The sequence below is a fragment of the Sinohyriopsis cumingii genome, unplaced genomic scaffold, assembly GCF_028554795.1.
Source record: "Sinohyriopsis cumingii isolate HCF-2022 unplaced genomic scaffold, ASM2855479v2 utg000615l, whole genome shotgun sequence".
Taxonomy (NCBI): domain Eukaryota; kingdom Metazoa; phylum Mollusca; class Bivalvia; order Unionida; family Unionidae; genus Sinohyriopsis; species Sinohyriopsis cumingii.
Genome location: NW_028315917.1, coordinates 169,772 through 195,219, shown reverse-complemented (window position 1 = coordinate 195,219; position 25,448 = coordinate 169,772).

Sequence of the window (25,448 nt, the reverse complement as noted above, 5' to 3'; positions counted from 1 at the left end):
ATTTATATATAGTTTTTGAGACAGAATGTATTGAAAACCTTTCAATATCAAAATATTTGCCAGCTACATACATCAATTGAAATACTCTCTCTTCACCCGTCTCTAAATTTATAGATAAGACTACTTTGGCAGTCTTATCATTACAACCGGTGTTTCCAAGTCTACAATTCTGACTTTGCGTGACAAATCTCAGATTGGATAAATTTTTATTAAGTTTTGTTTCCATCAATATGATCGATCACAAAACCATCTTTAATCAACCCCTTGTGACACTCGTACACGAAACGGTGGCAGAAATACTTTTTCTTCCCAGCACCAAACATTAGATAACCATGATTATTAACAGTACCAACTGGTCTCTTCAACCTGCAATTTCTGATCACACCATCACGATTTGATTTGTAGTTTGTTATTATAGGATGTGGGACAAATTCTTGGTTCATTTATACAATAATATTGTTTGTTTAAATCATAATTTGTCCGAAAACTTATTTAGATAATCCTCCACGGATTTTGTAGCTCCGACACTGACATTATTTTTTATCATAGTATCTTTTAAGCTCGTGATATTTTTTCAGAACATTTCGCACATAACTCTATTTTACCTCGTACTCCAACACCGACACGGTATCCGTCCTAAACAACCTCTACGAACGCTCTGCAAATGAATCCCACAGAATTCCTTCCTGCAGGATTTATTGCAGGGAGTTAATGATCCGATCATCAACCATTTGCACTTGTTCAGTTGAGACATTGTATATACGATATCTTTTGTTTAAATACTTGTCTGAAATATAATATGGGAGAATTCGAGAGATTATCCAGAATCAAGCCTTGGAAAACAAGTAAATTCAACCCCGACAGGATATCTTATGATCTACCAATATGAGATCTGGTTGATAAGAAAAATGAAAGTTTGATCAATAAAATTCACGACGCCAAGAAAGAATTTCATGCAGATGGTGCATCTCATGTCTGGTCAACGTTCAAGATTATACGCGACAAAGATATCATCGACGCTACGATGAATGACAAACGAGGGGCAGCTATTATTGAGCAGCTCGATGATAGAAGTTATCTTTTCAGAATAAAATTTGTCGTGTTAACAGAAATAGATAATTGGATTACCCGTGACAAATATGATCCTGCCCACAATAATTAAAAAACTGTCATACTGAGAAGAAATTCCAAACCAGGGGAGCTGACTGGTATTGACAAACCGTATTATGAACGAGCATATCCTGTAACAGCAGTTATTTATGGAATCTATGTGATAAATAAAAAAATTCAGCGTTGATAAACTGGCGCCGATGAAATTTTCAAAAATAAATTGTGTGGCTGAACAAGTAATATAACATTTTACAAACGCGGCCCTTGGAAACGGTTTAACAGACAAAACAATTAAAATAATAAACGAGTGGGGCGAGGTGGTTAAAGATACCGGGGCGTCTATCAAAGATGTCGCTGAGTTAGGAAAAAAACTAAAATTCCCAATAACCGTAGCGACGATAACAGGAGAGATCTTATATGAATCAAAATATAAATCAAAAGGAGCTTCAATCGAAATTATTGATCATAACGCGCACGCGTGGACTAGCGCAATAACACTGTTTCCACGAAATCGAACTGTTAAATATTATCGCGGAGATATGTTTGATTTTATTAACGAGATAAGTAAAAACGATCCTATGTCAGTATGGCTGTTTGAGAGTTCTAACGACGAAACAGATATGGAAGAAAAAATCAAGTTCGATCAGTTTGTAAGACCAAATGGTGTTATTTATCGAACAGATCTTCTCCACGAAAAAATGAAAAATCTTGAGCTGCAATATACTAATCATACTGACGAACTATTGAGCAACTGTTTTACTCTTCCGTCAGTTGCGGCTCATTTTGCTAGAAAGAAAAATTCGTGGAAACTAACTAGATTTGATTTTCTTGATGATATAATACTGAGTTGTGCCGAATACGGGCACGGTGGATTATGGAATACCAAGTATAATCATAAAGATGTTATTTCAGTTGATATGGTTGCATGTTACCCTGGAAGCTTTCTTGGCCACGGAGATTGTTCTGTGTACCTTGAGCGATTCGGTCATCCGACGCACGAGATGACACGAGTATCGATAAATGGACCATTACCGGATTTTGACTTAACTGGATTTGCTTGTATCGAGTCATTCGAGTTTGCTATGGGTCTTCATCCAATTTGTTATGTTTGGTTTGGAAAACATTTTTCAGAAAAAATGTGGGCACCAATAGTATTTTTACGATATATGCTTGATTGTGCGATATTAATATCGCTGATGATCAGTGAAGCAATTATATCGTATCGAAAACAAACCGAACTTTGGTTATAACAACAAAAGAAATATTCTGATAATGAAAACCCCGATATAACCGATTACGAAAATAAAATCGCAAAAGATCTCGGTAGAAAAATAATCGGCAAGTTCACCCAAGAAGGAGCATATGATCATAAACGACATTGTACAAGATTGATCATGGACGATGCTGAATTAGATTTTATAATCGCTGATACAAGGAACAGAAATACGTTTATAAGTCGAGAAATTGCTTTCTTGTCAAATGGAACTAAATTAGGTACATTTGAAAGTTAAATGGACGGTGAGTCACCTCAGTATACTCATTTAAGATCATCAATGCTCGCATATGTTTCGATAAATCTATTATCAACGATAAATAAAGTTTCTACACTCGCTGTCAGAGTCGCTACAGATTCGTTTTATATCAATAAAAAATATTCAGGATTACTAGAATAACTACATATCGGTACTTGTGCATCATGGGGTTCGTGGAGAATAAAAAAGGAAAATATACTTGATTATTCAGAATCAGCCGATGTTGCGGTTAAAGATATTTATTGTAAAAAAAACATCAAAAATTACAATTATCATCTGCACCATCGGTGTACGATCCAATAACTAGAAATAAAACAGTTTATCTAAACGGACCTGACGGTTCTGGTAAAACCACTCGAGCGATCTAACTGTTTCAGAACTCAGATATGATTGTGCTGACACCCACACATAGACTCGCGCGAGAGATGAAACAACGAGGAGTGAAGTCGTGTACTTATCATAGCTTCTTCCGATGGAAGAATGATGAATGGACTTCTTCGAGGATGGGAGAAAAATATATTCCGAGGATTATAATATGGGATGAAATATGCAGGGTGCCGTTAGAAACATTACAAACAGTTCTTGATTGGTTGTTAACAAGAAATACTGCTGTGATAATGTGTGGCGATCATGGTCAACCACCACCGTTTGTTGGACCATCTCCACATGGATGGCTAAAGAACTTTGTCGATTATTACGAATAAATAAATGATGATCATAGAGCAATTGATGAAGAATTAAAACAGTTTAAAAAATTAATCAGACTACAGCCGAATAAAATTCAATGTGAAGTAATGCGTGGGATAATTTCAGAAACACCCATGAACAACTTTCTGCAGACGTGGAAACCGAATGTTCTGATAGTTGCAAGTAGAAAAATAGTTCGTGATACACTTCAACGGGAATTGTTTCAGTTACATAAAGAAAATTTTCCAACATTGCTGGTTCCGTTATGTTATCGACCAGCTGATACACGGCGGCAGAATATTGATGTTGATATACCAGGACAGACCGAGAAACAGAATTTAGTATTAAATGATATTATCACAGTTGATAGCAACGCTGTTGAAGATGCATTATCATTGAAAAAATCTCCGTGGACACTAGCGTATGCAATGACGATTCACTCATTTCAGGAATTAACTATTTCTGATACAGCTGTTTGGATTATAGAGGATCGTATCGAGTGGTCAAACTTAGTTTATCTCGCAGTGTCTAGAGTCAGAAAAATATCTCAGTTGCGGAGAATTGTCTTGGACGAGTCAGTGACTAGTGATGATATTGACAATGATATAATAAGAAAAAAATTAGCTGGTTATAAACAATCTGATAAAAAAAATAAACGCGATTTTGATTTTGATGTTGAATTTATCAGCAAGTTGAAACAACAACAGAATAATCATTGTGCGAGCTGTAATTGCGTAATGTTATGGAGATATTCAAATAATAATCCAAGACAATTTACCATGGATAGAAAAGATAACAGTCGCGGTCATACACGCGAAAATACCATATTGACCTGTCTTGAGTGTAATCGACCTAAGGGTACTAGTTAAGTGATCGCGGTGGTAATTGCGTATCCTCAGGAATCACCTATAGTTGTTCGCGTGTAAATCCACGCTGAGGAGCAGTTGAATCTAATCTGTAGATTGCGGGTCTGCCTGAGGATCTTGTCACGGTGGATATCTTATGTGTGGTAACACTCCAAATAGGATCAGTCGCTCTTTTATTACCACCTTCGAGTTCACCGGGTTCATATAAATACCTTACAGTAACATTACCTAATACTGGTTGCGTTGAAAAATCACGTCGTTGTATTGGTATATATTTTTGTAATTGCATTAATAGGTTTCTTGTTGGTCGTTCAAGTTACTTCATTATTTAAAGCAGTTATCACACTTGGTAATCTTGCAACCCATTCACGAGATCTCTTGTCTTGAATAAATTCCTTCGCGTATTGATATCCAAATAACCGCTCAGCAAGTGTTCGATTAAATCGCTCAACAATTGCCTGATCACGATGAATTGCAGTGTGTCTTCGTCTAATGGTGACATTATGTTGCTTCATCAACGATGATACTGGACCAAGAAATTCTTTGCCAGCATCAACCTGTAGCAGATGTGGCCATTGTAGACCACCTTGATAAATTCGTTTAAACGCAGAAGCTACTTCAGCAGCTGTCTTTGTCAATAATGGTTCTGCTTCTTTATATCTACTTGCAACATCAACAACGGTTAGCGCGTATTTGTACGTTTTTCTACGTCCAGTATCGTGTGGTAAAAACAGAATATAAGCTTGATGAACTTCATTAGGGACGCTGACATCGAAATACGAGTACTGAATTTGTTTCGGTGGTGGTAGGTAAATTTGCCATATTGCCTGTTTAGATAACCATTTTTTGCGGTAACACGTGTGACTTTTGCTGCATCAGCGAGTTTACAAAATGCTGCGTTACCTTTCCAGTATCCTCTTGGGGAATAATAAATCGTTTCCATTTATAATTAATTACCAGCACCTAGCGCGAATTTACCTTTCATCGCGGATCTTATTAACCAATTAGCTAACGATTCTCTTATATTTTTATTTTTTATAGAATTTAACGCATGAATTAATTTCACATCTGCGATATGACTGTCTTGTAGATTTTCACTTTTATACGCTACATCATGAACATGACACCCTTTATCAATAGCGTTTATTGGTTCTTCGCCTGGGTTTGGTTGATCCTGATTGTTAAGCCTGATATCAAGTCGAGTACCAGGACCGCAATAATTATATCCTGGTAGATGTTTTTCTCCTGTGTATTTAGCCCACGGAGTTCCTGGGAACTTTGACATTAATTTAGCAATATCACCACCATCTTTTTTAGGTAAAAAAGAAAACTTTTTTCTGTTACATACTGCACATCTTCCACCATATGCTATTCTCGCATTTTTTGTTGTAACCGTGGATAGATCATTAGTTGGGGTTTCAGTTCTACAGCGTAAACAATATAGATTCATGTATTTATATAATATGGATATAATTGATATCTCAGCAACTCGAAAACGAGAGCCAGTTAAACACCATCCTGCTTTGCCAAATTCGATCAGAATGATAATAATAGGTCCATCTGGATCAGGTAAAACACAGTTATTACTTAATCTTATAATGAGATGGTTGAAATGGGATAAGTTGTATTTAGTAGCACCATCAGTTGATGATCAACGATGCTACGATGTGCTTAAAGATTTTAATGAAAACGCGACACTGTTGAATGACGTAAATGTGATTGAATTTATAACTAAAATTGATGAAGCTCCGTCCATTGATGATTTAGACGGATTTATTAATAATTTGGTTGTATACGATGATGTGATGCTGGACAAACAATCAAATCCAGCTAGAACATTTTCTCGAGGAAGACATAAAAACACTGATGTGATATATGTAACACAACGGTATACACAAATACCAAAAGTGATCAGAGACAACTGTAATGTTTTAGTTGTGTTTAATGGAGTTGATACACACACGTTGCGAAATATTCATCAAACTTGGTGTAGCGGAGATATGGACATAAATAAGTTTAGAAACTTTTTTTCACGAGCGCAAGCTACTCCACACGGATTTATAACGATACATTTACATGATCCTAGAACAAGATATCGTGTAGGTCTCGATAACAATTTTGGATAAATTAATAGCAGCGGGGGGGGGGCGCGACCTCAATTAAGACGTAATTGCGTAAAGCGCACGCATAATAAACTAAAACAAATCACCAACGACAATAAAGTAATATTAATTAGAAATTTCATAGAGACCCTCTCAGTAAAGTGTCGACGCTTTTATAAATTTTGTCGACGCTTTTCTTCTTTTCGATCATTTGTGGGAAGGCTTATTTTCGGTTTTGGACGCTTCTACAAAAAGGTCTGTTCGCTGTTCGCCCCCCCCCCCCCCCCGCTGCTTAACTGTGTCAGTATATTTATAATTCCAAATTAAAGCCTGTAGACATGGAATTTCACAAGGTTTGCTTATTTACGAGTGCCATTTTCCTTATTAGTGAATCACAACTAACCATATAGCAATACGTAATCGTGTGTGTGTGTGTGTGTGTGTGTGATCTTCAACGCATCCAGCTTTCACAGTTTCACTTCCAGTGGAGAGATCCGTCAAAGTTTAAGATATTTTTTGAAACGTGATTTATAAATTAGACCAGTAGTCCATATGTACCCTTTACTACTCAAATTTACTTACTTTTAATATTTGTAGCGTCCATCCACCCATAATGCTCAATTTCGTTTCGAGTAAAACTCAAAATCGTTCAAAATATCTCTGTTACACTGTATTCACCCGTTAAGCTACTGGCACAGATATGGCTTTTGATACTCATAATTCTTCAGTTTCGATATTTTTGTTATCATTATTATTATTATTATCATTATTATTATTATTACAGGCCCTCCTTATTATTCTGGCTTTCATTCTCTTCTGCGGTACCAAGAAAGAGGTAACTTCCGATGACGGGCCAATAAAAAAGAACAAAGTTGCCCCCATGAAAGCTGTTACCAAGGCCTAAGACTAACGCTCGTCCAACAATAGGTCAGAGAAAAAACAAAGTGTCTCCGGCAAGATATCAAAATTCAGATTTGTACGTTTCCTGTTATGAGTTCTGGTTCTGAATATAGACTGCGTAAATCATTATCCGACTTTAGTAGGGTATAGTACTGGATACTCTAACATATGATTCATTTCGGAATATCTCCTGCATAAAATATTGATTTTTAGTTTCTAAAGATAAACATTTCCCTTACATTTCAAAACCTCAGAGCTGGAAGAATGTAAGTAGTGAAGGGGGTCACCCTAGGGATAATGGGAACTACCATTACAGGACCCCTTGGGTCACTCTGGGGACAATGGAAATTTAACATGGAGAAAAATCGTGGGTCACTCTAGGGACAAGGGGAATTAACATGGGGAATAGAGTGTGGGTCTATCTAGGGACAAGGGGAATTAACATGGGGAATAGAGTGTGGGTCTATCTAGGGACAAGGGGAATTGAACATGGGGAATAGAGTTTGGGCCTGTCTAGGGACAAGGGGAATTGAACATGGGAATAGAGTCTGGACTTGTTTAGGGACAAGGGGAATTTAACTTGGGAGAAAAAAAACTACTTTAGGGACAAGGGGAATTTAACATGGGATTTTTTTTAAAAAAAATTAAAAAAAGGGTAGGCAATGGAAAGTCAATCTCGTTTCGAGACCTATGAGTGGCCCTGAAAAGGGCCTTTGGGTTTCTTCTTCTTCTAATTTTTTCTATTTCTCCACCAACTTCTTATTTTCTGTCCTACACTCTTTCTCTTCTTTTCTTTCTTTTCTTCCTTTTTTTCTCTTCTTTCTTCTTCTTCTCCTCCTCTTCTTTCCTCCTCTTCTCATTTTCTTCTTCTTTTTCAATTTTTTCATTCATGCTCTTATCCTTATCCTTTCCTCTTCATCCTCCTTTTCCTCCTTTATTTCTTTCATCACATCACTTATCATGTCCTTTACTTTTCGTAAGTTGTTAATCTCCATCTTCACTCGATGGGGACTATAAGAATAGTGATCTTCGTTTAGCCTCACTAGCATTTGTTCCATCATGCCCAAATTGTCCAGGACGTCTTGCAATGTTTGCATTTTATCGAGGTGGTTTGAAGCCATCTTCTCTGTAGAATGGTTTGAACGACGAATACTGTGGGTTCTTATACGAAAAGCGCTGACGTAATGGAAAACATCCCTCTAGAACAAAAATGATCTTACCTAGATCATGACCAAACAACGCGCGGACGTGAAGGAAAACATCCCCTACTTTTCTCATTTCATATGATCTACTATCCACATACGTGAACCAGCAAGAAACGAACCCAAAATCTACTATTTACACACGCAAATCATTAAAACGAAATCCATAATCAACTATCCACACAATCGTACGTGATCGGTTACAAAACCCAAACTATACTCTCCACATACGCTAAGAAACAATAAACAAACCCATAATCTACTATTCACACAAACGTACGTGAGCGCTTACAAACACAAAACACACAAACACAAACACAAACACATACCCTCACACTAGAAAAAAAAGAGTCAGTGTTTATATTCACACTACTCTACATACACACATTGGCAAATCGATTGTTATTTCTTTTCTAAAGGTTTGGGTGGCCCTGAAAAGGGCTGTTTGTTTTTGAACTCCAGATGCAGCTATCTAATGATGGCACCTTCCTGGCCTGGCACCACACACACATCTTCTACTCCAATCTTTCCAGTTGACTCGTTTGACTGGGAGCGCAGAGGGAGGATGATTAGCTTCATCACCCCAATCCTCTGTCTCTGGTATCTTGTAAGCCATCCTCTCTCCTATTTTCTTTTCCTCCTCTTCCTTTTGTCTTCTCTACTCCTCTTCTTTCTTTATCCTTGCCTCTTCTACTATGGCCTCCGCGGCCAGTTCATTTACTATGCGCCTGGCATATTCCAGGTGCATCTGGAGTTCTAGCAGTTTCACAATTCTGGTATTCATTGTCTTGTCAACGAATGAACAGGGTAGCTAGACTGCCCAGCGAGTTTCAATTTATAGTGAAAGCGCGGACGTGAAGGAAAACATCCTCTAAAACAAAATTGATCTTACCTAGATCATGACCAAACAACGCGCGGACCTAAAAGAAACACTCACTCACTTTTTTATACTGCCCATCACAATTCTAAAATATTTTCATTAATTACTTCAATATACTATTCACATACGCAAAGCAATCCAATCAAACCCCAAATCTACTCTCCCCACACCTCAAACAGCCAAAAACATTATCTTAATCTACTATCCACACCAACGTACTTGAGCACTTACAAACACACAATCCTATACACAAACATATACACTCACATCACAAAAGAGTCAGTGTTTATATTTACACTACTCTACTTACACACATTGGCCAATGGATTGTTATTTCTTTTCTAGAGTATTGGGTAGCCCTGAAAAGGGCTGGGGTTTTTTTTGTTTGCTATGGCAATCTTTTAGTTTCTAAGAATGCGACGTCCTCTGAGGATAGACTTTCTGGCGATAGGTCTGCTTCTTCGGAAAGAGAAGAAGAACTCTTTGGTGTCGATACGACAATCGACAAAGCCTCTGTCAGGTTCAGGTTGCTGCTGCTGCTGCTGCTGCTGTTGTTGTTGTTGCTGTTGCTGCTGTCTCTGAAGTCTGTACTTCTCTGTCCATTCTTCTTTCTCCCTGTTCACTTCTTCTCTGAAGAGCTCTTCTATCAGGTCTTCAGTGACTTTTAACATTCTCACATTCTCAATCTCTTCTAGCTTCGGTATCAGGCTGTGTCTGACCCTATGCAAATTCACGTAGGCTTCGTTTAGCCTAGCTAGTTTGGAGCACATCTTCGTAGGAGGATGAGTCGACAATGGATAGTTAGACTGGAAGCAAACCCCGGTTCTTAAAGTCAAAGCGCGGACGTGAAGGAAAACATCCCTCTACGGTTTTCGAGCCGCAACGTTCAATGAGTGTCATGAGAGGGATAGTAAGAAGTCAAACAGCATGAATCAACATTCTTATAGCCAAACAAAAGACAAAGGCATTTTTTTTCAAAACACAACATTTTTTATTCAAAATCATTTAACACTAACAAACAACTCTAACATTTTTAACAATAATCCAACAATATAACATCAAACATTTTTTTCAATTAACACTCTACTTTAAACAGGGCTGACAACGTTGTGAATGAAATTGTGATTTCCACTGTTGGAAGTCATTAGGCCATTGATGGACACTACGTTTCCTAGCTTGAGACAAAAGATAAGCATAATGGTCACAAAACCATCGATCTACTTTCACATCGTTTCTAGAAGAAGAACGAGGATCAAAATGAGTCACTAAATGTTCTAAGGAATAGCCCAGGCTGCGATGATGCAGAAAATACACACAATATTGTCCACACACCAAGGAATCTGTGCCTTGTAATTTCACATTATTGAATCGGGTGGTCTGAGCATTTCTTCTCATAAAGTCAATGATATCGTCTTGCAAAGGAGGCAATCCATACGAATCAAAATATTCCACACATCCTTCTTGAGGAAAGTAGACGGCTACCCAGTGGGTTCCTGGGAGATGACTGTCGTCCGTGTTGATCACATAAGCTTGATGGTCTTGAGGTTTGCGATGAGGGAGTTCATCTTTAGCACAGACGACAGGATTCCAAGAAGCCGTGTGCGAACTGTGGTTCAAAAGATAATAAAGTTCCCAGATATCCGTTGATTTGTGTGGTTTTTTTTCTTCACAGATAATGATAAGTCATCAATTCGATCCTGACTTTTTGCTTGAAAATGTCTGACAAGTAAAAGGCGTTTGGCTCCGACTTCTTATTCTGGTCCAAGAGAGATTCGATGCGACTATACTCCAGAGACGTTAATGGAGGAGAAGAATGTTTATCCAAGCCTTTATACCACTCGTTCAACACGAATTCTATCTCGATGTGACCCCAAGCTTTGTCCAGATATTGGTCCAATTTTTCTTCTTGGCTCAACATCAGACATTTGTCGTGTTGAATTTGACTGGGATGATCGTTGTGACATCCATAGCACTCTTCCTTGATCAATTCTTTCATTACATCTGTCAGGACTGTAGCAAAACAGGAGACTAAATGGGCTTCTTGTTCTGGCCATCTTGACTTCATCATGATAACTTCTTCGTCTTGGGATTCTTCTTCCACGGTCTCCTCACATTCCATCTTCAAAGTTTCTCCACTAGGTAAAGAGGGATAACAGTCTTCCATGGCTTCTAATAGTCTAGAATGACTTCTCTCAAACTGTTGATCTCTATGGTATTGTCAAATTCGGCATACAGGATGACGTTCACCGTGTTATTTACGGGTAAAGGTTCTGCAAACTGAAGTTCCATACGAATCTGGCCGGATTTTATAGGGTGAAAATGTCCCTCGTCGCTGCCTTGGTCAGGAGTGAAATCAAAAGCAAACAAAGCATAGCCTCCTGCATAATCCTCGAATGTAATACCGTGACTGGTGTTGGTTCATAACTGACCGGTAGCTTCGTACAGAGACAAGTACGACCTCAAGTAATTCTTCGCGGCACCAAAGTTAGGTTCGAAAGGTCGGGTACACAAGGTCTTGCCATCGCGACTGACTTCAGTCTTGGACACATTGTAATGTTGAAACTCAAAAGGATTTTCATGGTAGGCTCCGTTGAAGGCTGAATTCTTGACGATATCAACAATCAAACGCTTGGGTAACTGTCCTTGGAACAGATGATCTTCGATCATGGATCGCTGTCCAGCAGGAATGGTGAAGGTTTTCACTTCCACGCGTCGGATCGGATACTTGACGGTCGTTCTGCTCAACGTCTGACTGACGTCGTTTCCCACTTTAGGTAACACTTCCACACGACGCACGTAGAGTCTGGCTTCTTGGATGATGGTTTTGTAAGTGGAACCATCAGCAGCCATCAAATGGAAAGCGGCACTGCTACGATTCAGTCTCAAGCGGATATCCACCCCGTTCAGTAAATACTTTTCTTGTAACCACATGTCTAGATGCAAGCGATCCATCAGTTCTAAACTACGACTTAGATGAATTTTCGCTCGTCGTTCTACAAATCCCGTTGTATTTTGAGCATCCCCAGCAACTGTAAGGCTGTTGAACTTAGTCGCCTTGTCAGGTTTCCATACCACGCAAGCATCCAGATGAGTGTTCTTGGCTTCTTTTCCGTACGTCAAGAGATTTTCCAGGTACGCTCGGTAAGGGTAAGTATCCATGCTGCTGCTGACCAGTTTGTTATTCAAGTACAAGTCCACTTCGCTAAATAAGGAATGCATGAAATTATTGACGGGAGCTACTATATCATCATTGTCTATGTTAGCGTTGGGTGGCTCGATCACTTTCACTTTCAAATACAGGTAACTGCTAATCAGATCGATGTAATCTTCGGGCTGTCCTTTGATTTCAAACTCGATGGGAGCTGAATCCATCAAAGAGGAGAGGGGGTGAAATTCCACCCACTGGGATTCTTGCATCGTCATCATGGTGGGGGGCATGGCAAATAGATCCAGTTCCGACTTGGAACAAGCGCAAGATTCTCGGTGCATCATTTTGTTCTGTGTCTCAATAATCGAAAACGTCTAAGTCTCGAACGGTTCTTCTTTTCTTTGCCTTTCTCGCTTTAGAAGTGTGAAGTCTGGTGAGAGGGTGTTTTCTTCGTCGTCTCTTTCTGCCTTGTCCTTGCTGAATGCCTGACTCGGTAGCCTGCAGGGCATTTATAGGTGTTTCTCGGCGGCCCAAAAGGTCTTTGCCCGTTTGCAGCAAGACATTTTTGCCTGCCTTCATGAAGGCTTCTTTGGGGTTTTGTTTGTCGATGATGACATTTTGGAGAAATTCTTTGCCTTGCGTCAGTGCCGCATCTTTCAAGGCGTGCAATCCGCGTGTCACCATCGGTTTCAACACCGGGGCCACCGAACGAAAGGCCGATTTTAACATATCTCCTAAACCGTGTCCTCGCTGTCGAACAACCCCTCGGTACACTGGATACATGACTTACGAGTCGTGAGAGAACCGTTTTCGAAAATGGAGTTTCACCGTGACTTTTCCTTTGGTGAATGCAATATTTTGTCCCAGATCTCCTTTTATAGCAATGTTGACCATGTCCAAATACGACTTGCTGACAGGCAAATAATGAGGATGTACAAATTCGCGGTGGACGTGATAAGTGTTTCCACCTTCCTCGTCAGCGTTCGTGGCAGAATCCACTTTGAAAGGAATGACACGCAGTAACGGCACAGAGGTGTGTCCCACCACGTTGTACTCCACCACATCGGAATATACGAACATCAAATTCAGTCCTTGGTTCAGTTCTACCGGGGCACGAAATAACTTGCTAAAAGGCTCGTTGTCGTAAATGATTGATAATTCCTTTTTCTTGATCATGGCCATTCTCATGTCCATGTCTCCGCCCAACATGTCAAACAATTCACGACAAAATAAAATGGACACGATTTTACTCCCGTCAAATTTCATCAAGAAGCGACGAGCTGCTTTCTGGTACTCCATAGTGACACTTTTTCTGACACTTTCCAAAGCTTTCAGAAACACGACATTAAACCTGGAGGCTATGGTGCTGACCAAATGTTGACCACTAAAATAATAGCCTGGAGGAATGAACAAGTGATAGGTGGTGTACTTTTGATTTTTTGTGCCAGGGGTTTTCTTGTCATATTTGCCATAGGTATCCAAGTACTGTTGCAATGGTTCGTCATGAACTTCCACATCAAAAAAATTTTGATTGGGAAGGACATTGAGAACTTGAGTCGGGTGAATGATTTCTACTAAAGCCACTTCCCAATGGGCTTCGTGATCTAATGGGATGGCCTGAGGTAATTTGGTCGTGTAACAGCACAACGTGTTCTTGGGAAACACCTCCATAGAACTGTCACTGGGTAAGGTTAAGTAAAATTGGTTTTGGTGACTCATAATTCCAGAGTTCTGTGGCTGTCCGAGGGGTTACTGGACGTCAGAGGAGTGTCTCCGCCTAAAATGGGGTCGTTGTTGTTGTTATTGGAGTGGTGACTGGCACTGGCACTGGACACGAGGTTCCCGTGGTTCCCGTTCGGAGAGAATTTCAGGGAGGGATTGGGAAGTAGGTAACCGATGCAACTGCTCAATAAAATGGTCCACAATTGTTTGTCTCCTTGTTGCAAACTCAAATTGGCAATGGCTGCCCCGATGACACAATACACCACGAAGATTTGGCAGAAAAAGACGATTTGCGTTTTAGGCACACGTTCTCCGCACCACACCCACAAGGGTTTTTTTTGCAAATCTTGTAGAGAAGAACTGGGTGAAGGATTGGTAGCCGTAGTAGCTGCGTCTGTGTGAAAGGGCATGATGTTCACTTCTTTTTATAGTCGATGACTTGCGAAGCGTCGATCCAAGAATCAAAACTGGGCGGTTATCCTTTCCAACGTACTTTGACTTCTTTGACACGTCGTTTGCCCACTTTACGGGTTCTGCGTTCGAGAATGCTTTCGATGTCGTACACGTCGTCTTCTTTTTTGGTGACACGTTGTAACTCGGGCAAATAAAACGTTCCTTTGAGCACTTCTCCGTTCATGTCTTCCAATTTATAGACGGCAGGATGACGGCCATGCACTCGTCCAGTGACACGAAACAATTCGGTCGTCCAGTTAGGGAAGTAACCTTTGTCGAAAGTGCGTTTGGTTTTGCCAATGCGCACCCAATCTCCTACGGTCAACTCTCCACTTTTCTTGGGGACAGCCCTCGTCGGGGACGTACCAAACAGGCGCTCAACACTAACACTTCGTTCTCGGAAGTCACTTCTTGCGGGGCACGTCCGATGCTTCGATGGTGAGATTGGTTGTACCCTTGCACCCGGTGCGTTAAGATGTCGATGTACTTCAGAGTCTGGTGATGTGTAAAATATTTCCACATGCGTTCTTTCAATGTGCGTTGAAAACGTTCCACGATGCTGGCTTTGGTTTCGGGATTCTCGGTGGTAAAAAAAAATGAATGTCACGTTTCTTTAATTCTTTTTGGAAAGCTTCTTTCAGAAATTCGGTACCTTTGTCCGTTTGCCATCGAAGAGGGTGACGACCGCTTTGTTTCAACACTCGTTGCAGGGCTCGCACTAACTCGCTGCTGAATTTGGAAGTCAAGGGCACGACCCAGGCAAATTTGGAAAAGACGTCGATGACACAAAACAAATATTTGTAGCCACGATTGTAGCTGGCCAAATGAGAGACATCGGCTAAATCGGCTTGCCATTGATGATCGATGCCTTCCACTCGGGTGCGACTTCTGGCAAACTCGCGTCGAATGGGTTTGTGTAAAGTGTAGGTAGCTTGTTCTTGTAACCATCGTTGCACTTGAGGTAAACGGAGACTTTTCAGTCGCATTTTGGCAGCACGATACAATTTTTGAACTCCTGCGTAACCTGCAGGATGCGAGGGATCGTAGTAATTGCTGGCTAAGACTTTTTCCATTTTTTGTGCTTGTTTGTGTGTTAATAAGTCACCCACTCTTCGGTGATGCTACTTTGGGTGGGACGAAAGGGTGGTTTAGAAACGGATTTACGTGTCCGATGGGCTACGGGAGTAGAAGTCGAAGGTAATGGTGGTGGAGGTGGCAATGGAATGGCTTTGGTTTTCTTTTCTTTTTTCACCTCTGGTTTCCCCTCTTTCTTTTTCACTTCTGTCGAAGGAGGAGTGGACATCATCTTTTTAACCCAAGCTTTCATTTCTTCTCGTTGGGGTGTGGGGGACAGGGTCAACAAGGATGCAGCAATCTTACTTGAAATGGGTGCTGCTGACGGTGTTTGAAACACTTCTCGCATCTCTTCTTCCTCAGGTCTTCGTGGGGTAGTATCTCTGGTGACCCGTGGGGATGGCAGTAGTGGTGGTGGTGGTGGTGGTGGTAGTGATGATGGTGCTGGACTTTTCATCAAGGTCTTAAAATCTTTCAGAGTGGGTAGAGCTGTTTCGTCTAAAGCTTTCTGGTGAAAGAGTTGCAGTCGTTGCAAGAGTTGACCGTACTTTTGCGATGTTTCTGTTTCGGACAAATCTTGGCGATCCATCAAGGACTGCAATTCGTGTTGTAACTAGGACATCTCGCTCAAATGGGGATTGGGAGGTAAATGCTCGGTGCGTTGTTCTTGCCAACGATGGTATTCCATCCATCGTTTGTAAGGCACTAAAGCTAGTTTTCGTCCTTCCATGGGGTTGTCAGGGGTCGATTCTGAGATCTTGGGACTTCCGAGGGCCTTTTTATCTTGCTCCCACCAGTCCTCCCAACATGGTTCCCAAGACTCCTTTCAGTAAGGGGCCTAACAAGAGGGGTAAAATGCCTCCACGTTGGACCAACATCTTCTTCTTTTGACGAATGGGAATTTTCTTTTGAACCATTTGGCGAAGAACGTGACGATGTTTGCCTAAGCATTGCTTCTGGTGTTTGGACAAAGTGATCGTGCCTTTCAAGACGTTCAAACAACATTCGCACACGGTATCGATGACCTCTTTGGAGGCTGATTGAATGAGTTTTTTTCGTAGAGGTGGAGAAGCTTTGGACAGGACAGATAACATGTCCCCATGTTTGACTAAACGAGGAGGCAGTCCTTTCCTTTTCTTTCCTTGGGGTTGTTTAGAAGAGGGATGTTTTCTGGAGGGTGGCATCTTCAGGAGCACCAAAACACTGATACCCTACTTGGTCACAGGCCTTTTTTATACTGGAACGCGTCGTCACTGATTGTCTTTACGTCGTATCAACTTCACGACAGGCATGACACGTCGTGTAGGGGTACGCAATGGACTAAATCGATCCAGTTCTTGCTTGGACAAATCCAGTAAACTTTGTAACATGCCCGATCTTTCTTGGACTTTGATTTTGGGAGAAGGTACTTTGTGAGCAGCAGCCACTGCCACTAAATTGGAGGGTCCTGCCACAGGGGAAGTTCTTTTTGGGGTCATCAACGGAGAAGTTCTTGGTGTGATCAACGTCTCCAAGTACTCTTCAGTTCTTGATGTCATCAACGGAGAAGTGGATGAACGTGAGGCTGCCGGAGACGCAGTCATCGCCGTGGCAGGTCGTGGTTTGCGAGTGTAAGGTTGCGTCCTGGCCGAAGTGCCTCTCTTGCGACTAGTTTTCTTCTGTGGGCTTTTCTTTTTCTGGGGACTTTTTCTCTGTTTCTTTTTCTAGGGGCTTCTTTTCTTTTTCCGGGGTGGTGTCTGGTAAGAGGAGGGTCCCGCCACTAGAGAAGTTCTCCTTGGGGACCTGGTCTTTTTCTTCTTCTTGGGGCTTCGTTTGACTTTTTTCTTGGGGAGAAGTTTGGGGGCATTAGGATCCCATCTTTAGAGAGAGCGAATGATGACCCCTCCTAGAGTACCGCTCCCTCCAGGTTTCAAAATGATTTGTTTTTTGGTTTGAGTGTCGATGCGGGGATCAGCCAGTTGGGTCAAAGCGACTTTGTTTCGATCAAAAAAGCGTTTGGTTTGATGAGGAATCTGAATGATTCCTTGGAGTAATTGACGTGCCGTCACCGTGAATCATCGTAAGACTTCTTTGAGACTAGCTTCTAAGACACGAGCTCGTATTTGTGGATTTTTTTCTCGACTGATGCCATACAAGGCACAATCAATTTGACGGGAAGATGCGAATGAAGGGACGTCATGTTGACGTTGTGTGAGACAGACAAAAAAGGTCTGAGGTTTTCATAGATATTTTGTGGAGTGAAATTAAGTCGAGGACGGAGACGTGTACAGGACAGGTCCTCCATCTTGGCACCAGTGGTGAAACAAGTGGGTACGAAATCGCAAATCATCGGGGGTCGTAGGTTTCAAATCGACGAGTAAATAGGCGTGTGGAGTTTGAGTGGCATCGTCGTACGCCTGAGTCAACCAAGGCGTTCCTAACTGTTTGGCTAAGACTTGCACTTGCGATTTTTCTCGAGGGCTTTTAAACAAGACCACGTAATGCGCATTGAGACTGATGGTGCGATGGGCTTTACTTTGTTGGAACAAATTTTGGGTGATGTAAACGACACTGGCATTACGGTGATGCCCTTTGCGCGTGAACCACAGTTTAATTTCTTCTTCGTCTTCTCCTAACATGTCGTCAAAAATGACCAAATGGGTTTGACGGGAGTCAGAGACGATGCCGTCGTCTTCTTTAGGAATGCCTTCCACAAATACGATGGAATCGCCTTGACTTTCTCGCAAGAGGCTGTACGCCGATTGCCACTCTTTGTAACACCACACGATCCGCTGAGGTGGCCGATCGATCAAATGATGTTTATGTTCGATCAAACGTTTGACGAATTCGGTTTTGCCTGAACCGCTAGGTCCAGCAATAAGCATGTTAAAGGGATGGCGAAGATACAAAGCCTCCCAACTGGCACGATCTAAGTGTTCGTCGATGACTTTGACAGTAGAGGAAGAGGGAGCAGAGACAGCAGAGGTAGCCATAGTGTTAGGAATGTCACTTGTGACACGAAAACAAACAAGACAAGAGTTTATATACTTTTTTTCAGGACACGTTTATTGAATGTTTTAAACATGAATACGAAAGACAAAAATACATAAAAGCCAAAGACTTAAGTACAAGGATAAAAGGCACATGATAACCATCACAGTGGAATAAACACAAGTGTCTGTACAACATGTTTTGGGTAATGTTCTGACCAGTTCTATAGAGGGTAAGGTCACACAAGTGTCCTCCCGAAAGGGTCTTTCAGGCCTGTCCACGACAGTCCTGTCCTGGGTGACGGGTTCTTCTGGCACCGTCACTAACACAGGTTGAAAAGTAACTTTTTTCTTGGGCCCCGAGTGGCCGAGTGGTCTAAAGCGCTCTTCGTTACGGATCACTGCCATCTCACCTCTGTCTGCGGCGGTTCGAGTCTAAGATTCAGCCAATGTGGGCATGTTAGAAAGCCTGCCAGTAGCTTCTCGTGGGTCGGTGGTTCTTTCCGGGGTTTTCCGGGTTCTTCCTCCACCATTAATACTGGCCGCCATGTATAGCCTATCGTGCTGAAAAATGGCGTTAAACCCCACAACAACAACAACAACAACAACTTTTTTCTTTGGACGTTGAAAGGAAGGATCACAACCCTCGTGCATACTGGGCCACTTCTTGGGTACAAGCCTCAAAACCCCTCTTTTTCCAGTCACGGACATCTGTCCAATTGGGGTGTAAGTCACAAGCTACACACACATCGTCATACACGTCTTGGATAAATAAAAGTTGACGAATCTTTTTTTCCCGTAGAGGTCGAGAAGTATCCAGATGAAAACGCAAGGCTTTGAGCAAAAGGAGTCTCTCGTGAACATTTAAAGGCACCACTTTCATGTTGAATGGGGTGGTAAATACTGTTCGTAAAGAGTCCACAAGGAATAGGCTGGTAAACGAAATCCCAGAAAACAAGTCACTAAGACACACACTACTTGTCGACCCAAATTAAATGGATACAGTTCTTGTAATAATTGATGGTAATGATCCACGGTTTGAATATGGGCATTGAGTTCCTTCCACGGAATCTGTTCAATAACATGTGACATAAGTCGTGGGATGGCAGCCTGTTTTTATAGTCTCTTTGTTTCGAAAAGAATACACGTACTTTCTAGCCAGAGATCTTCGTTCTCCAGTGGGGAATCTAAATGTTGCATACTGTAACCGAAACGTCAGAGTTTGTTTAGAAGTTTCCTCTTCCGCTAAGTAGATTCCACGTAAAATATGTCGGTTATCCTTTACCTTGTCTTCTCAATGCGTTGCACTAGGTGAATCTCGAAGTAACCAAAGTGATCAACAGGTGGATCCTAGGGGCCCTGGAAGTATTGAACAAGGTCTGACCACTGAAACAATTTCTGACGAATCAGTTCTCTTATACCATTCAGGTACCAGTGGTTAAAGATCTGGTGACGTAACGGATGCAATTGTTCTTTACGTTTCACTTGTATTTTGACCAGCTCTCGGTAAATGCGTTCTCTCAACTCCACAGGCAAAGCACGAATGTTCTCTTGTAAAGTATCCATGAATAGGTCAGTCCGTACAATTCACAATCTTCTCCTAGAGCAAAAGTAATCCACATAGTGAGTAATTTCTGGCCACTGCCATGCAGGGTAACGTCCAAGAATGTCACTGAACTCTTTTGATGTAAACGGTCTAGAGTAATACAATAGGACGAATGCACACTTGACCCAAAGAAATCTAACACACTGGTTGACTTTTTTCACTTTCCTCTTGTGAATTTCTCGGCACAAAAGTTCTACAGTCACCCATTGAGATTTCACTTTGGCAAGTCCATGCCAAACTTCCTTGTAAATCTTCTCTTGCAGTTCTTGAGGTAATGATTCAATATCGTTTTTGAAATGAAGTTTAAATACTGGTCTCGTTGATGTCCAACATTTGACTCCTAGCCAAACTGGTTTCTTCTTCGTCAACGACATGGTAAGTTACTTTAATGTCTCGGTCCCACTAAGGGTAAGTAATGACAATTCGGTGACCATCGAGCATGTTCTACGTAGGCCGAATCTTGCGGTTCCCAGTGGTGAAGTGACACACCGCAACTGAAGCACTTGACTTTATCTCCTTCGCCCAAGTAGAAAAATCCGGCTCTGGCTAATTCTTCGGGGGTCGGTCCTCCCAGATACTTAGGCCATTTTCCTTTGAAAGATTGAAGACGATTTTCAAAGTCGCAGTATTCCGACAAACGCACAGGAAACGAATATTCGTCTTTCACAGGTTCGTTTCGATGAGGGTAGGGTGACATGGACAGGAGTTTGCTCAGAGCTGGATGACATCCGTAGGGGGTAGAGGTGAAGGTGAACATTCCCCTTTAAAACGAAACTCAGTAAAATGTCCAAGAGGACGAGCCGGCATCGCTTTCGCATCCCTCAGGTTTGACACGCACAGCATCACTTTCCATGATAGGGGTAGTGAGAACAAAGTTCCCACGATGCTTTACGGCATCGCTAAGGTCACAACGTACAGCATCGTACCCATCGCAAGGCTTACAATCGCATTCCACTTCAAAAGCCCCACACTTGAATTGTGCCTTTCTAAACTTGTTTTGTGTTTCTCTGAAAGTTCGCTTGGTCTTGGTAGTCCCAATGAACTATCGATCTTGCCTAGGGTTCCTTTTTATATACAGACCAATACCGACGTATCCATATGGTAAGGTGAAATGATTGGGAAGTCGCACTCGCTTCTGGTACACGATTTGATAGACTTTTTCCAAGGGTCGACTGACGATGTGGTGAGTGGGTAAACGTACAATCTTGTTCGGTTGATAGGTCGTCACTTTAAAGTGTTCATCCTCTCCCGATTGCAAGGCTTCTTTCAGTACCCCAAAGTTCACCACTCGACTGGTACGATAATTCAGAGTCAATCCTTTCACTTTGCACGTCGTGTGCACTTCTCGTTGTTTGTCCCGGTATTCATAGCCGTAATTTTTGGGACCGCCACTGACGAAACTTAGAATCTTGTCGTCGGGATGCTCGTCTGTCCAGGCTCCTAAACGGTCTCCTTCGATGTCAGGGTGCTGTTGACTCGGGTGATGGATGTAAATGCAACTGTCCGTGTCAAAGTACAGGACGCGTTCCCTTAACAGTTCTAAAGCTTCGTACAATTTTAAGCGAGCATGGGCTGTCACGTAACCCGCAATGATGACATTTCCAAAAGGGTCGTCTTGGACAAAGTCCAGATCTTCTTCGTAATTGACCAAGATCAAATCCTCACGAACGACGTCCACGTGTTTCATGAATTTGGTTTTGTCGTGAATCATCTGAAAGTAGCGGGAAGGTTCGGTCAAATATTCCGTCTTGGGTAAACACGGACGTTGTGCCATTTTTCACCACAAGCAATTTAACATCACTTTGGCAAACGATCGCCTGCCTTCGTTTTTCTCGATGTGATCTAAAGTGATGCCTTCTTGTTCATAGTATTTCTCTTTAAATGTCTTTTCGTCTTCTGGAGTGTGACACCAGGAAGGATAGCCGCTGGCTTCTTGCCTCAGTTTCAAAATGGCATCGACGTAGTCGGCGAAAATACCTTTCTGCGTGGGGTCACCCTTGTGGTATTGTTGTGTCTTGGGAAAGTGACAAATTTCGTACACTTCTAACAGTTGGTATCCAATGTCCAGAGCTTTGAACAATTCCACGCTGACCCACGTCCCCGTCAAGGCCCGTTCTTCCTGGGTGTGATGGCAAGGCTGGTCTTGGTTGCACGTTTCGGCACAAGTACGGCACAAAGGAAACATCAGTTTGCCTTGGCAATGGTGAGGTAACACGGGATGGTACAAGTCCGTGGGCGGCAAAACTTTACACTTGATCAGACCTTCGTATTGTCGAATGTTTTTCAGGTCGATGTGTTCCGTCAGCAATTGTGGGTGCCCTACAGGAAAGCGACAATATTTGCACACGTAGGGATACAGCGAACACATGTCCAAGTATTTGATTTCTTCTCCTTTCTCTTCGTCGGCTTGGTACAGCAAACAGGTGGCATTGGTCCTTCCTCCGTACAAACTATCCCTCGGGTTCAGGGGGTCCATCAGCTTGTAACTTTCCACGAGGCGTTTAAATTCGGGAACAGTTTTCAAACGGTGATCGTACTCGTGTTCCCACATTTCCACCACTTGGTATCCTTCCTGTTTTAACTTTAGGCGTCGCTGACAAGTGTCCTGGTACAAGTCTTCCATGGTTCGTTGTAAAAACTGATTTTTAGTGCTACGATCAGGGTAACAGACGGGACATCCGTGAAATAAGCAACCGTTAAACTCGTACACGATCTTGGGGTTTTCTAAGTCCCAGCCATCTACCGAATACGTTCCGATGGTCTTTTCGCCTCCTCCGTTGCGGGCATGCTGAATCCATTTGTCTTCTTTGTCGCACAAGTAATGTAACCAACGTAGGGCTTTGACCGAGTATTGACGTTTGACATAGTTGGTCGATTGAGGGCTGATGACAGCCACGGTGTTTTCAGGCATGAATCGTTGTCTGTACACTAAGGAACACGCTTTGGCAATGGTGCAAGCTTCTTTCAAAGGATCGACCCCTCCGTGTTCCATGAACAGTTCTCGAAATTTTCCACAGCAACGTCGTAAAATGTCCACGTCGGAACGACGATACTTTAACATTTCTTCCTGAAAGTCGAAAGGGTCCGAGGCGTGAGCCTGGTACCAAGCGTAGAAAGCTTCTCGTTGTTCGGTACACATGTTGTCGGGGTCGTAATAGTGAGCCTCAGGTAAATGGGGTAGAACGGCGTGTTGATTGGCTTCCGTATTGAAAAAGTGTGGAAAGTACCCTTTAGCCATTTCTGTCATTCCAAACGTTTTAGGCATTCGGCTCAAAGGCACGGCCAAGTAACTCATCGAATCTTTAAACTGTACTTGTCCTACTTGCATGAAAATGATTTTTGCTCCGTTCAAAGTCACTTTAGGACGCTCGGTGCCTTGTTCCGTATAGTATCTCAAAAGAAACTGTCCATCGTATCCGGAGAAATTGTGAGCCATCACCGTGGCATGACGATGACAATCTCCGTAAAGTTCGATGTCCTCTTGGCTCCATGTCTTGTCGATGGGGTCTAAGACCCATTGGGCAAAATCGGCGAACGTGTTCTGTCCTCGAAAGATTTTTTCACGCCCTCCAGGAATTTTGCTGCAGTGAGGGCAATGACTGAAGATAGGTTCTTGAATACACATCTCGCACGCTCGATGAGCCACGCAGAAATTAGGAATGTGAATGCCAGTCTCTTGCATGCATTCGAAATCGAAAAAGATGAAATTGCCTTTCTTCTTGTGACCGTCCTCTTTCTCTGGTGGGGGTTGGTATTTTTGCATGTAACATTGATGTTCCAAGTCCACGATGTGGTGACAAATGTGACATTTTTTCTTTCCTGAACATACGTGTGCCTTGGCATTATTGGTACGTATGCCTTGTCCACACGTAGGGCACAATCTCAGCAGTTGACAAGCACATTTCTGCTGTGAACTTTGCGTCTTCAAATGTTGTTGGTAACAGGTAGGGCTGACAAACGTGCGTAGACAAGTTGAACAAGGCACTGGTCCTTCGCTCAGACAGGGTTGAGAGGCCAAACATCCTGAGCATTTCAATCCACAATGCTTGTGTTGCTCTCGATTGTTATAACCATGGTCACATTTCTCACAATAATAAACATATCCCAGGAATCCGGTGATACTGGTAATGGTATCGAAATGGTCATCGTGATAATAGACATGAATGTATTTTCCATCCTTAAAGTCTTTCCCTCGAAACAACAGAGGCCCGCGCATTTCTTGAGGGTACACTTTCAAAGTGTAGCGTGGAGCTAGGACATCTTGCAATTTTCGCATCTCAGGAATGCCACAGGGTGTGTCTTTGGACAGTCCGGCTTGTTGCAACAGGAGTTCTGCTTCACTTCGTTGTTTGGCTCGGTTCGATTTTCGAATATTTTCCCAGGCTCTTTTCCATTCTACTGTGTCGTTCTTGTTGGCATAGGTTCGTCCCACCACGATAGCCCTGGCTAAACACATCTGGTCTTGCGGGTTGTTAATTCGGACGAGACTTGTTTTGGTGTTGCGAAGCTCGTTCACCAATAACATCTTTTTGCGTCCAGTCCCTTGAGGAGGAGAGACGTGGGTCATGTCCAGTGTGGCTTTTCCATCGGTGATGTCAAACTGGTCATTAGATTGTTGCACGTGTTGAATTTTGTCCATGACTTTGGAAGTGGTCAATTCTGCAGGGGTGCTAAACTCGATCCAAACAGGGGATTTCAAACCGTCGTGTTGTATGGAAAGTCTCAAGCGATCGTCTTCTTTGGGTTGACATTGTCGCTTGAGTGTGGTGAGCAAAGAATCCCACACTCTGGTGATGAACCCTTCTGCTTTCTCTAACGGTACTTCAGCCTTGAGATCTTTAAACTTCACCGTGTATTTGTAAGCCGTGGTTCTAAATTTTCTAGAGGAGCGCTTTTCCGTCTTTCGAATGGAATAGTACTTTTCAGGGTTGACTAAGGGTGGCGAACTTTGTTTAGAGGGTTTGGATTCTGGTTCACTCATGTCCTCTTCAAAATCACTGGCATGAATTTGTGCCAAGACTTCAGCTCTGGTACGAGGCGATAGATCACGTTTCTGCCTCTTACTTTCTTTTTCTTTCTTCTCAAATGAATTGGATCGTTTCATCTTGAATGCAAAACGTCAAATGACTCAAGTTTAAACACCATAGACTAATTTATAGTCATGGCAGACCAGCGTATATAAAAGGGTGTGTGTCTT